This window comes from Engraulis encrasicolus, chromosome 1 (genome assembly GCF_034702125.1).
Source record: "Engraulis encrasicolus isolate BLACKSEA-1 chromosome 1, IST_EnEncr_1.0, whole genome shotgun sequence".
Lineage (NCBI taxonomy): Eukaryota > Metazoa > Chordata > Actinopteri > Clupeiformes > Engraulidae > Engraulis > Engraulis encrasicolus.
Window position 1 is genome coordinate 4,024,524 of NC_085857.1, and position 12,120 is coordinate 4,036,643.

The 12,120-nt window shown below is 42.8% G+C and overlaps 1 long non-coding RNA gene across 2 annotated transcripts; it reads right to left on the minus strand.

The window, feature by feature from the left end:
• Positions 1-281: 281 nt before the first annotated feature.
• On the minus strand, positions 282-2,780 carry LOC134462757 (uncharacterized). Of its 2 annotated transcripts, none has more exons than XR_010037739.1 (5): positions 2,663-2,780; positions 1,532-1,600; positions 1,121-1,165; positions 518-545; positions 282-328 (listed from the first exon to the last, which is right to left on the minus strand). It is a non-coding gene; the product is annotated as an uncharacterized LOC134462757 (long non-coding RNA). The 2 variants fall into 2 exon arrangements; XR_010037611.1 differs by having other exon boundaries at positions 311-328; positions 518-572.
• Positions 2,781-12,120: the final 9,340 nt, after the last annotated feature.

A 12,120-nucleotide genomic window follows, 5' to 3' on the forward strand; every position in this document is an offset into this window, starting at 1 on the left:
GCGCGGCGCCGGACTGCTATCACCCCTGTCTGCTCTATAAAGGAAACGGACATTAATTACATGGGCCTGAAGGCTAAGCAAATGCTTTATCAATATCATGCAGTATCCCAACTGTGCTGGTGCTTTAATATTTTCTTAATAGCAAGAAGTTAGAGATGGAGGTGTTCTGTTAAGTTCCAATCTACATTCCTAATAAATACATGCATGTGATCATTATTTTGGCTTTATGGGGTATGGCTACATTAATGGCAGGCTACACATATTGAGAAGCAGCAATACTAACCTTGCTGAAAGAATAAGTCTCCGTTTCCTTTCAGTCACTTCCAGTCTAGGACAAAAAAGGCAACACATTAGAAAAAAAATCCAAGCAGCACCTCGGTCATAGATAGGTGTGTGTTTGAGTAAAACAAACATTGCTATTTCATTCTATAAACTGGCAAATACATTTTCTCCAAATTTCTAAAGAAAATATTGTCATTTTTTCCACGGCTGTATATTGAAGTATCCAGATACTCACTCTGTCTACAAAACCTCCAGGACAAGTGCTGCAGAGTGAAACAGATTTTGGTCACCTTAGAAATAAGTACATGAGAGAGAGAGAGAGAGAGAGAAAGAGAGAGAGAGAGAGAGAGAGAGAGAGAGAGAGAGAGAGTGAGTGAGTTAGCAAATGCTGCTCAAGGTATTACTGAATGTTACTTCCTGTTCTATAAAGGAAACAGGCATTAATTACATGGGTCTGAAGGCTAAGCAAATGCTTTATCAATATCATACAGTATCCCAACTGTGCTGGTGCTTTAATCTCTTCTTTATACATGGGTTCTAAAATTTGTTTATAACCTGACTGCGCAAAGCTAACTGTGCACAACTCAACCTCTGATTGTTGGAAAGCGCTGTCGGTCAAAAAATTAGCTCACGTGGTTGGCTGCCAGTGTCTTGCCCCTCTTCATAACATCATATTGATAAACACTCAGAACCCATGTATAGCAAGAAGCTAGAGATTGAGGTGTTAAGTTCCAATCTACAATCATAATAAATGCATGCATGTGATCATTGTTTTGGCTTTATGGGGTATGGCTACAATAATGGCAGGCTACACATATTGAGAAGCAGCAATACTAACCTTGCTGAAAGAATGCATCTGTGTTGTCTTTCAGTCACTTCCAGTCTAGGACAAAAAAGGCAACACATAAGAAATAATTTCTTTCCAAGCAATGCCTTGGTTTGGCAGCATCTATATATCAAATCACACAGAAACAAATATCTTTAGCCAGTTGAAAGTGTCAGTGTTGATGTGGAGAGGTGACCATTGCATATCTGCATTAGAACTAGTTATCTGCAGTTAATTTGTTCGGGCTTCTGACAATGTGGACAGTTATTCCCCTGTTAAACATAATGCAGAAAGTCTCGTGCTGGAACTGTTAGTGAGTGACTGACGTGGCTTTAAAAGAGGCCTAATTCAAAACAATTGCATTTATGGCATCCTCTGAGGCGTCTGGTGAATAATGCTACAATATACAATGTTTGCACATACCTTAGCACAGACGGACATAACGTGATCAGCTTACAAAGGATCCGGACGCCAGTGCGATCTCTGGTTAACCTGGTGATTAATAATACAGTGAGTGCATACTCAAAACTGTTCGGGTGAAGCATAAAGCATATAGTAAAGGACCTTAACACATGCACAAGCACTAACGCCTTCAGAGGGATAGCCTCAGTATGCTGGGATGGTCCAGACCGACGTCACCGATCCCATCCCAAACTCGACCCCAGACGCACAGGCAGCTGACAGAGCAGCGCAGCAACAAGAAAACATCCGTAAAGCTCCAGTGAGCAGAGCATACATCAGGATGCCCTTGATAAAATAATTGCCTACGCTCGTCTAGCCACAAACAATTAGCAACTCACCGGCTAGAGGTAGCCCACTAGACGTCGCCGGACTAGAGGAGCAGACAAGCCGCGAGGGGAAATCATTTTACAAAGTGCCTTGACAAGTTGTAGAATTTACTGCGGAGGCACTCTCCCCGTGAGCTCACTAAGTTTGGCGTTTCCTACCAGCACTAAACCAAGCTATCTGCAACTAACTGACAGCCAGCTGCACGTAATCGCTAAACAATGTCAAGTTGCAGAATGTAATTACGAACGTCAAAATGAAAGGCTTCGGTTTAGTTATAATGTCCCATCACCCGACACCCCTAGTTGTCTCTCATTCAGACAAGGGCTGCAAACAAATCTAACAAGTACAGCACAACGGCAGGGGATGTTAAGAATAAAATACAGTTAGAGCATGCTAGCTAGACTCATATCTAACTAGAGCTAGCTTGCTGATAGCTAGTTTTTTGTAAGCTTGAAAGCTGCTGCTAGCCTCGCCCACAGCTCGGCCACCGTTTCCACCGTGTTTTATAAATGAAAAAGAGAAGTCAGATGTTTACTGCAATTAGGCTATATGTAACTAGGATAGGAAGTAATCGAATAATATCTGACGCTACCTATTAGGTCAACGTAGCGTGTTTGAACGTGCTAATCACTTCGAGACCGTGGTGGTTAAAATCTTGTGATAACATGAGAAACACTGTCTAAATGGTGGCGCCTTGTCCATTTTTACCGTTATATCAAGTTTACTACTTAGACAGCACACATATTAGTTTAATTCATTACAAACCTTTCCTTGTTGTTGAAGGTTTCCTCAGTTCAGTTGACTTCCAGGAAAAAGTCCGTTGGCTGGCTCTGATTTCAAATGTTATGATAAACCCAGTGATTGGGTATAATAACTCATCAATGGTTAGCATAACCCAGTATATGGTCAAACGAGCACACACCAATAATTGGGTAAACATATAACCCAGCATGTTTCTATCAAATTACCCAGTGTGGGTATAAAAAACCCAATAAGTAGTAAAATTGTCATAAACCAGTATTTGGGTAAATAAATAACCCAGTATTTTTTTGTGTGCAGGCATATCTCTCACACTCTCTCTCTCTCACACACACAAACACACACACACATACACATACCACAAATAATAATAAAATAAAGTGTCCACAGGTTGTTGTTGCACCTCTGACAGGTTAGGTTTAGGGAGAGTTTTGGTCAGGGCATAATTTGAAAACTTGGAAACATACCATGCGGGGAAATATAGAACCCTAAAGGGTCCTATGTTCCCCACTCCCATACAAAGACAGGACCCGGGAAGCATAGCTACGCTCCCTCTGCTCCCAGGTCGTTCCTGGCGGTGGCTGCCACTCTGTAGATTCCCACGCTGCGGTACACGTGGCGGATGCCGTCCTCCACCGTGCTGATGTTGGAGTAGGTGATGGTGTTGCCGTTACCAAAGTCCAAAATGACAGAGGTGCGGGAACTAGAACCCTGAAATGGAGGGAAGGGAATGGGTGGGAGGAAGCAGGACACAGAGAAAAGGAAAAGAGAAAAAGGATAAAACAGAAAAGGAAAAGAAGAGGACATTATGACATGCAGAGTGAAAAAACGTATGAAAGAAGTGGTGAACAGAGAAAGAAAAGAGAGGAAGGCGAAAGAGCGAGAATTAGAGAAGGGGCGGTTACAGCGTGATGAATTCAGTCAGCGTACGACACCCCCATTTATCCTAAAGCTAGTGATTAATAAAAAACAAACTTAAGAGTTTGACTGAAGTGGTTGAAGCCTTTTAAATGTAGGGTATACAGTACAGCACGCAGTATTTGACCTCTGTATTTGAAAATGTCTGGTTACGTCCCTGTACAGCGTGTCGGCATGCCAGTTCACAGGTGCGTAACATTTGCCCACGCCTGAGATGAATGTCACATCGGTGACAGAGCAGGCATGCTAAAGGATGGATGGGACGTTGCGGGTGGCAGCGTAGAGATTGTATCTGTGATAGAGACACCTCAGATGATCTAGAGATTCACACAAAAAGCCACGCATGATTCACAGACCAGAAGAATACAATTGATTTCATTCACATGTTGCAAGGAAGAATAGGAGTAGAAAAAAGCTTATAGAACGTTGTGGTCTCCTGTTGCGTTTCAAAATAGTGATGGGATTTTCGGCTCTTCTTTGAGATGCGGTTCTATTGGCTCTTCTTACTATGGAGAGGCGGCTCCCAAGCGACTCCCTATATATGTATATGTTTACATTACTCATGAATTAATTGTGTTCATTTTATTTCACAACATTTTGTTTCATTATTGACATTGTGAAGCACAGTGCCTGCTGTGTAAAAGCCTTTATGAATAACACTTTTATTATAATCAGTTGTTAAATAATGACCCAACAAACCCAAATACAAAGTATATTGAATATTGAAAAGATAATCCATACTATGTATTTCTGATCGTGGCTAGTGTGTCTGTAACACCTGCACTGTAACCACTGCCACTTTTAGAGGATACACACAATGAGATGGAGAGGGAGAGAAGGACAAAAAACAAAAAAAAAACGGCTCCCAAAAAAATGTCTAAAACGGCTCCCAATGCGGAGCCGGTTCCCGTCGTTCACTTCAAAGAGCCGGTTCTTAGAGCCGTTACGTTCGCGGCCGACACGTCACTATTTCAAAATAATTGAAACGCAACAGAGACAGCAGATGTTTTCACCTGTTTCTGAAGATGCCATGTCTGGTAGTCTCCCATAAGCCGGGCATACACTGTGCGATATTTTCACTCGTGGGTCTTAAGCTTCTGCTCACACTGCACGATGGAATTTCACTGTTTAAAAGTTCACAGCTCACGACTCACGTCCTCACACTACACGAGCCGACAGTCTGATGCGACCGAAATGCTTCCACCGTACGACGCGACAGGCATGTTTCCCCGGTCTGCAGAGGAGGGAACATGCGCACCTGAAGTGGAGATGAGGTCGCGCTCAACAGCGAATCGCACGGCCCTATTAATTTGTGCATGTGAAGTGTCAAATCGGGTCGTAGCACTGCTTTAACTGTGCGATTTACGCACGAGCTACGACCAGAATTTCAAACTGTTTTGATTTTCTTGCTACCCTGCGATTGCACGATCGTGAGGCGAAATCGGTTGTCGTTACCCCATGTACACTGCACGATGCGAGACTCACGATTGACCTGCGATTGAGCAAGAAATAGTCCCGACTCTCAAAAAGTTGTGCGAGTGCCAAATCGGGGCAAAAGTCGCACAGTGTAAGCCCAGTTTTAGTTGACCTGAAATCAATCTTCACCAACTGCCATTCAGCGATGGCTCATATGACCAAATATCCTGCAGAGGAACACACACACAGACCAGCCATCAGTTTTCTCCAAAGCTGTCTTTTCCATGCAAATTGATGACTCAATTTATTCAAAGTGGCATCACACATCTTTAATATTCATAGATATACTCTCAAGGTTAAAAAATGTGCTGCTTAGTTTTTTGAAGTGCACTCAAAAAACTGATTTTCTCTCTTAGCTTTCGTTTCAGAAAAAATAGCTATGCAAATCACATTTTTTTCTCCCATTACCATCCTTGATAATCACTTCTTTTAAATGAAAGTGTGATCAAAAACACTATTAGATTATGAGAATGCTATCTATCAAACACTGTCTACAGCTGTCGGCATGTGCCTGTGTGTGTGTATCTTTCTGTCTGTCTGTCTGTGCATGAAATACCGTCTCTCTATCGGAATAACTATCTTTTTGCATTTCTATCGGTTGGAGTAATCATGCATTTGTCACCCTCTCAAAAGCAAATCATTCCTCCTAATTAGTGTCTTGCTATTTATTCCTCTGAAATGCCTGGCCCCATGACACCTGCCTGAGTTGTCAATGCTTGAATAAACAACCATAGCTCGATGTAGTATAGTGCGCCCTAACAGCCAGTTTCAACACATCTGCCACCTGATATGATATGACTGGATACTGAACAGCACAGGGCATCCACTTCCTAGTGAGTGTCGATTAGCGGTCACGGCTCAGTGGTTTTGTGATAATTAGTATGTTGGATTTTGTTGTGTATCTATCAATGCTTAGTAGTTCTGTCATAATTATTAGTATCATGGATTTGGTTGTTTGTTTGTGTGAGTTTTTCTTTGTCGATGGCTCTGTGTGAAGATAAGTAGGCGTACATGACACTTTAACACACAAATATGCAAACACAAAATACAAGTTATTTCCACTTGCCATTCTGAATATACCACACACAGTGCACACACACACCATATTGGCCCTACCATACTGTATGAAAGCAGATGGCATAGGGCAGCCCAAAAAGTTGAAAAGTACAATGTGTGTGTGTTTTTTTTTTTTTAATAAATGCTATGTTTTTTACACATACACACACACACACACACACCTCGATCTCATGTCGCCCCACATGTGATAAGTTACAGAGGTGATATGTCTTCCTCAGTGTGTGAGGATGCCTGAACTGGTTAGTCTAAGATGAGATAAGTGGGCAGCAGCCATGACACATGGGAGAAGGGGAGGAGCTCATATGTCAATGAGGGTTTGCACTGATGGCTACATTACATTACATTACATTGCACGTAGCTTACACTTTCATTTTGTTCACAGCGACTTACAGTTATTATTTTTCAGGGTATTGGTCATAGTCCCTTGAGCAATATGGGGTTAGGTGTCTTGCTCAAGGCCACCTCAGCCATGGATGGAGAGGTCAGGGGGGATCCGAACATACAACCCTCAGATTGAAAGACCACCTCTCTAACCGTTAGGCCACGGCTGGATGTCCTCCATAATGAAGGTGTCAGGAGAGCTTGGTCTGATGCAGTTGGTGACAGAGATCAGGTGGTCTGCAATTAGATTTCTACTTTTCCAAAACAAGCAAGTAGTAGGCTATACAGTAACAGCTTGTAACAGTATTACAAAGGTAAACATAGCTAAAGATATACAGTATTTTCACAGGCTTTTAAAATTAGCACCAGTCAACTATCAATTCAGTTGATGGAAATCATCTCCAAGTGTTGCCTGCAACTGATGCACTGTTAAAGGGGTATGCCACTATTTTGGGGCTTAATACAGTTAAAATCGTTGGCTGGGGTTTATAAAGGTGGCAAAGTGTCTTATTTTTCATGTTAAGCGTTGTCTTGCTTTAAGACAAGTAAAAAGAGGGAATATGTCGCTAAGCTAGTGAAAGTCAATGTATCCATGTAGCATGCTACAATGCTACATGGATACATTGACTTTCACTAGCTTAGCGACATATTCCCTCTTTTTACTTGTCTTAAAGCAAGACAATGGCTTACATGAAAAATAAGACACTTTGCCACCTTTATAAACCCCAGCCAACGATTTTAACTGTATTAAGCCCCAAAATAGTGGCATACCCCTTTAAGTCCACCGCCAAGAGAGAGAGAGAGAATTTATATAATATTGAGGAGAGAGCTAGAGATCGGTATAGGGAGATTGGGGGAAAGAAAGACAGGCAAAGAGACAGAGGGAATGAGAAAGAGAGTGAGGGAGCGAGAGGGTTAATGTAAATGCAAGGAAGCAGACAGTAACATCCTCATGTGAAGAGAGGACACCTTTCAGTGATGAATCACTTTTGTGTGTTCACTGTCTTCAGAGAGCTCTTCAGAGGACACACACACAGCACACACACACACACACACACACACACACACACACACACACAGCACACACACACACACACCTTTTTGGTATGCATACAGACACCTTGTAATCTTTGCCCAGCTTGAGTCCGTCGGGCATTTTGATGGGGGAGAAGGTGAGGAAATGTGGAAGCCACTTTGTCAGAAAGAGATAAGAGCAGGGAGACATTAATCCGGCCCCGGACACATTATATGCGACATTATGCAGTACGCACGAGTTGGAATTACTGAAACAGTATGCAGTACGCACGCCACATATACAGGGATTAAAGCAAAAAAAAGTCATCTGACTGAACTTTTTTACCTGTTAGGCACCCGATCGAGTATCACTCCGTAACCCTAAGAAAACCAATGTAGCCAGGCTTTGCCCTCATAACGAAACATACACTGGTTTTATGCAAGGAATGGTGCCAGAGCCAGCACTAGGCATAGGCAGACAGGGCAGTCGCCTAGAGCAAAATAGACCTATGTCTTGAGGGCGCCAGTAATACCAGAAAGTGCCACAAAATCAGAACTTCAACCAACATAAAACTGTACACTTCACATTAACAATGAATATTCATTATACACTCAGTAGGCCTGTATACATTCTCAGTATGAATGTACCTGTAGGTACTAGATCAGATGTAGGCCTACAATGCTATGTTTACATATGCCAATTTCTAAATACAAGAAAAGGGAAAGAGGGAGAGGGGGCAGGCCTAGGCCACCAGATTGACTAGAACTGGCCGAGAATGGAGGGATAAAGGATATATCAGACTGCAAACATTGAACTGCAATTTGGGGCATGTTTTGGTTATTTCCTCTTATTTCTACCCATTGTTTATGAATTGTTCACAACATTATGCAGAATGGATTCACAATGAGTGTTGCTTCAAAATGGTCTAGCTGATATCACAGAATTATTGACTTGGAATTGCAATGCGTTGATACAGTGATCCCATTATGTTTCTTTTTTGTAGTAGTAGTAGGCTATATTTTGTCTTTCCCATCAGAATGGGCAACTGTTCTGGTGAAAGCACTGGTGCGCATTGCTTGCAGTATTTCTGACATTTAAAAAATAATGCACTGGTCATAGCAATCAGAGGGAGAAAACTAGTTGTTGGTTATTTTGTATGTTTTTCACTATTCATCCTGTTACAAATAACTTGACGTTGACGTTTACAAACAGGGTGCGGTAGTCTACCTCTTGTGTTCTACCGTTTTGAAAACCTATGGCTACCGGTACTTTTGCTTCTCGATGTGCGGTGACAGGCACACGCTTACCATTGATTTAAAAAACGTCCCCGATTCCTACACGCACCCGTGTTCTCTCCTACAAGCTGACACGACCCAAGCAGACACGACACAGTCACAGACATACGTCTATCGTTTAACGAAAGTAACACACTTTCCCAAGCTTGTCGCGTAACTTTCCACTCGAATCAAGACAAATCACCCACCTATCAGTCCTGAGTGCGCAGTGCGCAAATAACTGAACTCAAACGAAGCGTAGCCTATACTCCGAGAAGATGGGCACAGACGTTGAGCCACTCAAAAACAAGCACACACAACTGTTGCTGCACACTATTCCAGTTAGCAGAAATAGCATCACACAGTAGCCTACAACAAGCCTTGAAAGTGAAACAAACACCGAAACGGCATTTATTGACCATGAGTCCACCCATCAGAACACTGCTTCCCAGAACAAGACACAAAATATTGGCTCTGCCAGGGATAGCCTCCGAGACCCCTGTAAAATGCAACCCATTTTTAACTTATTTCTTAAATATATATCGGCAACAACAAAGTGAATATGCTATGATTACAGATGAGACTGTAAATTGTCAGAAAGACAACTAGAGCTAGTTCTACACGTAGCTAGTCAAACGCGCTAAACTTTGAGGATGAAACGCATGGTATTACGCATGGTATATCCTAGCTAGCTGCCAATGATATCCGTTCCATTGGGGCTATGAATAATGTTAGTAAAAGTCGCAATGCTTAAAAGGAAAACCCTTCATGGAAAGGACATCATGCGCAGTCGAAGTAAACTATTCTCTTTTTCTAACTATCCGCCACGGCAGGTGCAATGATAATGGAAACGTGTCCTACCTTCTTCCAGCTATGCATTCCATGCATATGCATTATTAGCCCATATTGGAACATCAGTCCAACTCGTTTAATGATTGTCATTGCACTTTAAAGACATAGTATTACACTTATTTTCTTTTCTGCCATCAGCAACAATGTTGGCTATTTGTTTTTTTAATCTCTCGCGCTGCGCCGCAACTGAATTGTTGACCGCTCGTGTACCGGTACTTTTTTTTTTTGGAACACGGAAGACGATGGCTCAAAACTACTGAGTGAATCTGTTGTATGACACCACCGGTGGTGGCGTGTATAACTAAATCCGTACACCAAACACACCTTTCCTCCCCTTCTCATGACCAGGAGTGCTCTCGATTTGAGTTCAGTTGGAAAGTAAAAATTGTAAATTAATTGACATGAATTATAAGGACGGAAATCCGTCCAAACGAAAATCCAGTTGACGGAAATCCGTCATAGCGACGGAAAACTTTAATCCCTGCATATAAATGGAGTTGGAATTACTGAAAGTGTTTACACCTAAAAGAGACAGTGATGATTGTGATTTACACAATATACACAAACATGCACACACACACACATACACATACACATACACACACAAACAGTTGAGGACTCCACCATTACGAGAGAGAGTGACTGACAGACAGAATTCATCTAGCAGAAATACCTGTATGAAGGACCACAGTGAAAGAGAGAGAGTGAAGGTAGGAGAGGCAGAGAGATGGTTGCTTCTAGACATAGCTAAGACAGACCAAGACAGTGGCAGAGAAAAAAAAACTACTGCAAAGCTATAAAAGGAGGAAGAACTCAGCAGAACTGACTAATTGAAAAAAAAACCTCACACTGACCATTCAGCTGTTTTTCTTTGGACTGTATATTGTTCATTAAAGAAAAACAGTGTAATAGTGTGTGGGAGGTTTTTCAGTAGTCTGCTGACCAACCCAAGGGCCATCTCTGACGCAGCTGCCAGCGAAAAAATCCATGTTTAACGCAGGTCTCAGTCATAGACTTAATACAGCAGTGGCAGTGGCATTATAGTGACAACAGCACTGTAGACATCTCCCATACAGAAGCAATTTGTGTCTGTCCCCAAACCAAAAGCCACCCTGTTCCTTGAGGTCAAACCACTTTGGGAGAGAGGGAGGAGAGAGGATGATGCAGGGGGAAAGGAGTGGGTAGAAGTGAGGAGGAGGAGGAGGAGGAGGAGGAGGAGAGAGGATGATGAAGGGGGAAAGGAGTGGGTAGAAGTGAGGAGGAGGAGGAGGAGGAGAGAGGATGATGCAGGGGGAAAGGAGTGGGTAGAAGTGAGGAGGAGGAGGAGAGAGGATGATGAAGGGGGAAAGGAGTGGGTAGAAGTGAGGAGGAGGAGGAGAGAGGATGATGAAGGGGGAAAGGAGTGGGTAGAAGTGAGGAGGAGAGGGAGGAGAGAAGATGATGCAGGGGGAAAGGAGTGGGTAGAAGTGAGGAGGAGGAGGAGAGGGAGGAGAGAGGATGATGCAGGGGGGAAAGGAGTGGGTAGAAGTGAGGAGGAGGAAATAACCAGGTGAGCAAGGGCAAAGAGAGGGAGGAGAGAGGATGATGCAGGGGGAAAGGAGAGGGTAGAAGTGGAGAAGAGAGAGGAGGAAATAACCAGGCGAGCAAGAGCAAAGACATAAAAAGAAGTGTAAGGAAGGGGAGGAAAGTAGAGAGCGGATGGAGGGCAAGTGGATTCAGGGCTGGACTGGTAATCTGGCATACAGGGCATTTTCCCGGTGGGCTGGACTGGTAATCTGGCATACAGGGCATTTTCCCGGTGGGCTGGACTGGTAATCTGGCATACAGGGCATTTTCCTGGTGGGTCAGCATCCGTCAGGGGCCAATGCTTTACTGTGCTTGGATTGGTTGGCCGGTTGCATTGCTGTGATCACGACGGCCGTAAAGCAATTTTGTTAGCAAGATGCTAGCGGAGCCTGACTCATAAATGCCAAAGCTGTAAGCAATCAGATGGACATAACTCCCAGGTTATTGTACATTTCATTTAAATCCACATTGGTTTCTCAGAACTTACAGTAATATCGTCAAGTTTCAGCCGACAGCGAGCACAATTGTCAGTTATAAGCAGTGTTGGGTAAGTTACTTTATAAATGTAATCCGTTACAGTTACAAGTTACCTTGATTAAAATGTAATTGTACTGTAACTTTTTGGATTACTTTTACAAAGCAATGTAACTGATTACTTTTGAATTACTTTTGGATTAAAGGTTTAAATGAGCATTGACCCATGTTCAACATTTTATTTCTGAGAACTGACATTTTTTTTTAACCAAATGTTAATAAGTAGAGTGTCGAGGGTCTTACAGATAGGCACACAGATACGGCAGGAGATGATGTTTTTCTTTTTAGATGCGTCCCAGTCAATGTACGAGCACTTGCAGTGCACTCCTCTCTGCTCGCGCTGCGCTTGTCTCGCAATGCAATCAGCTGCG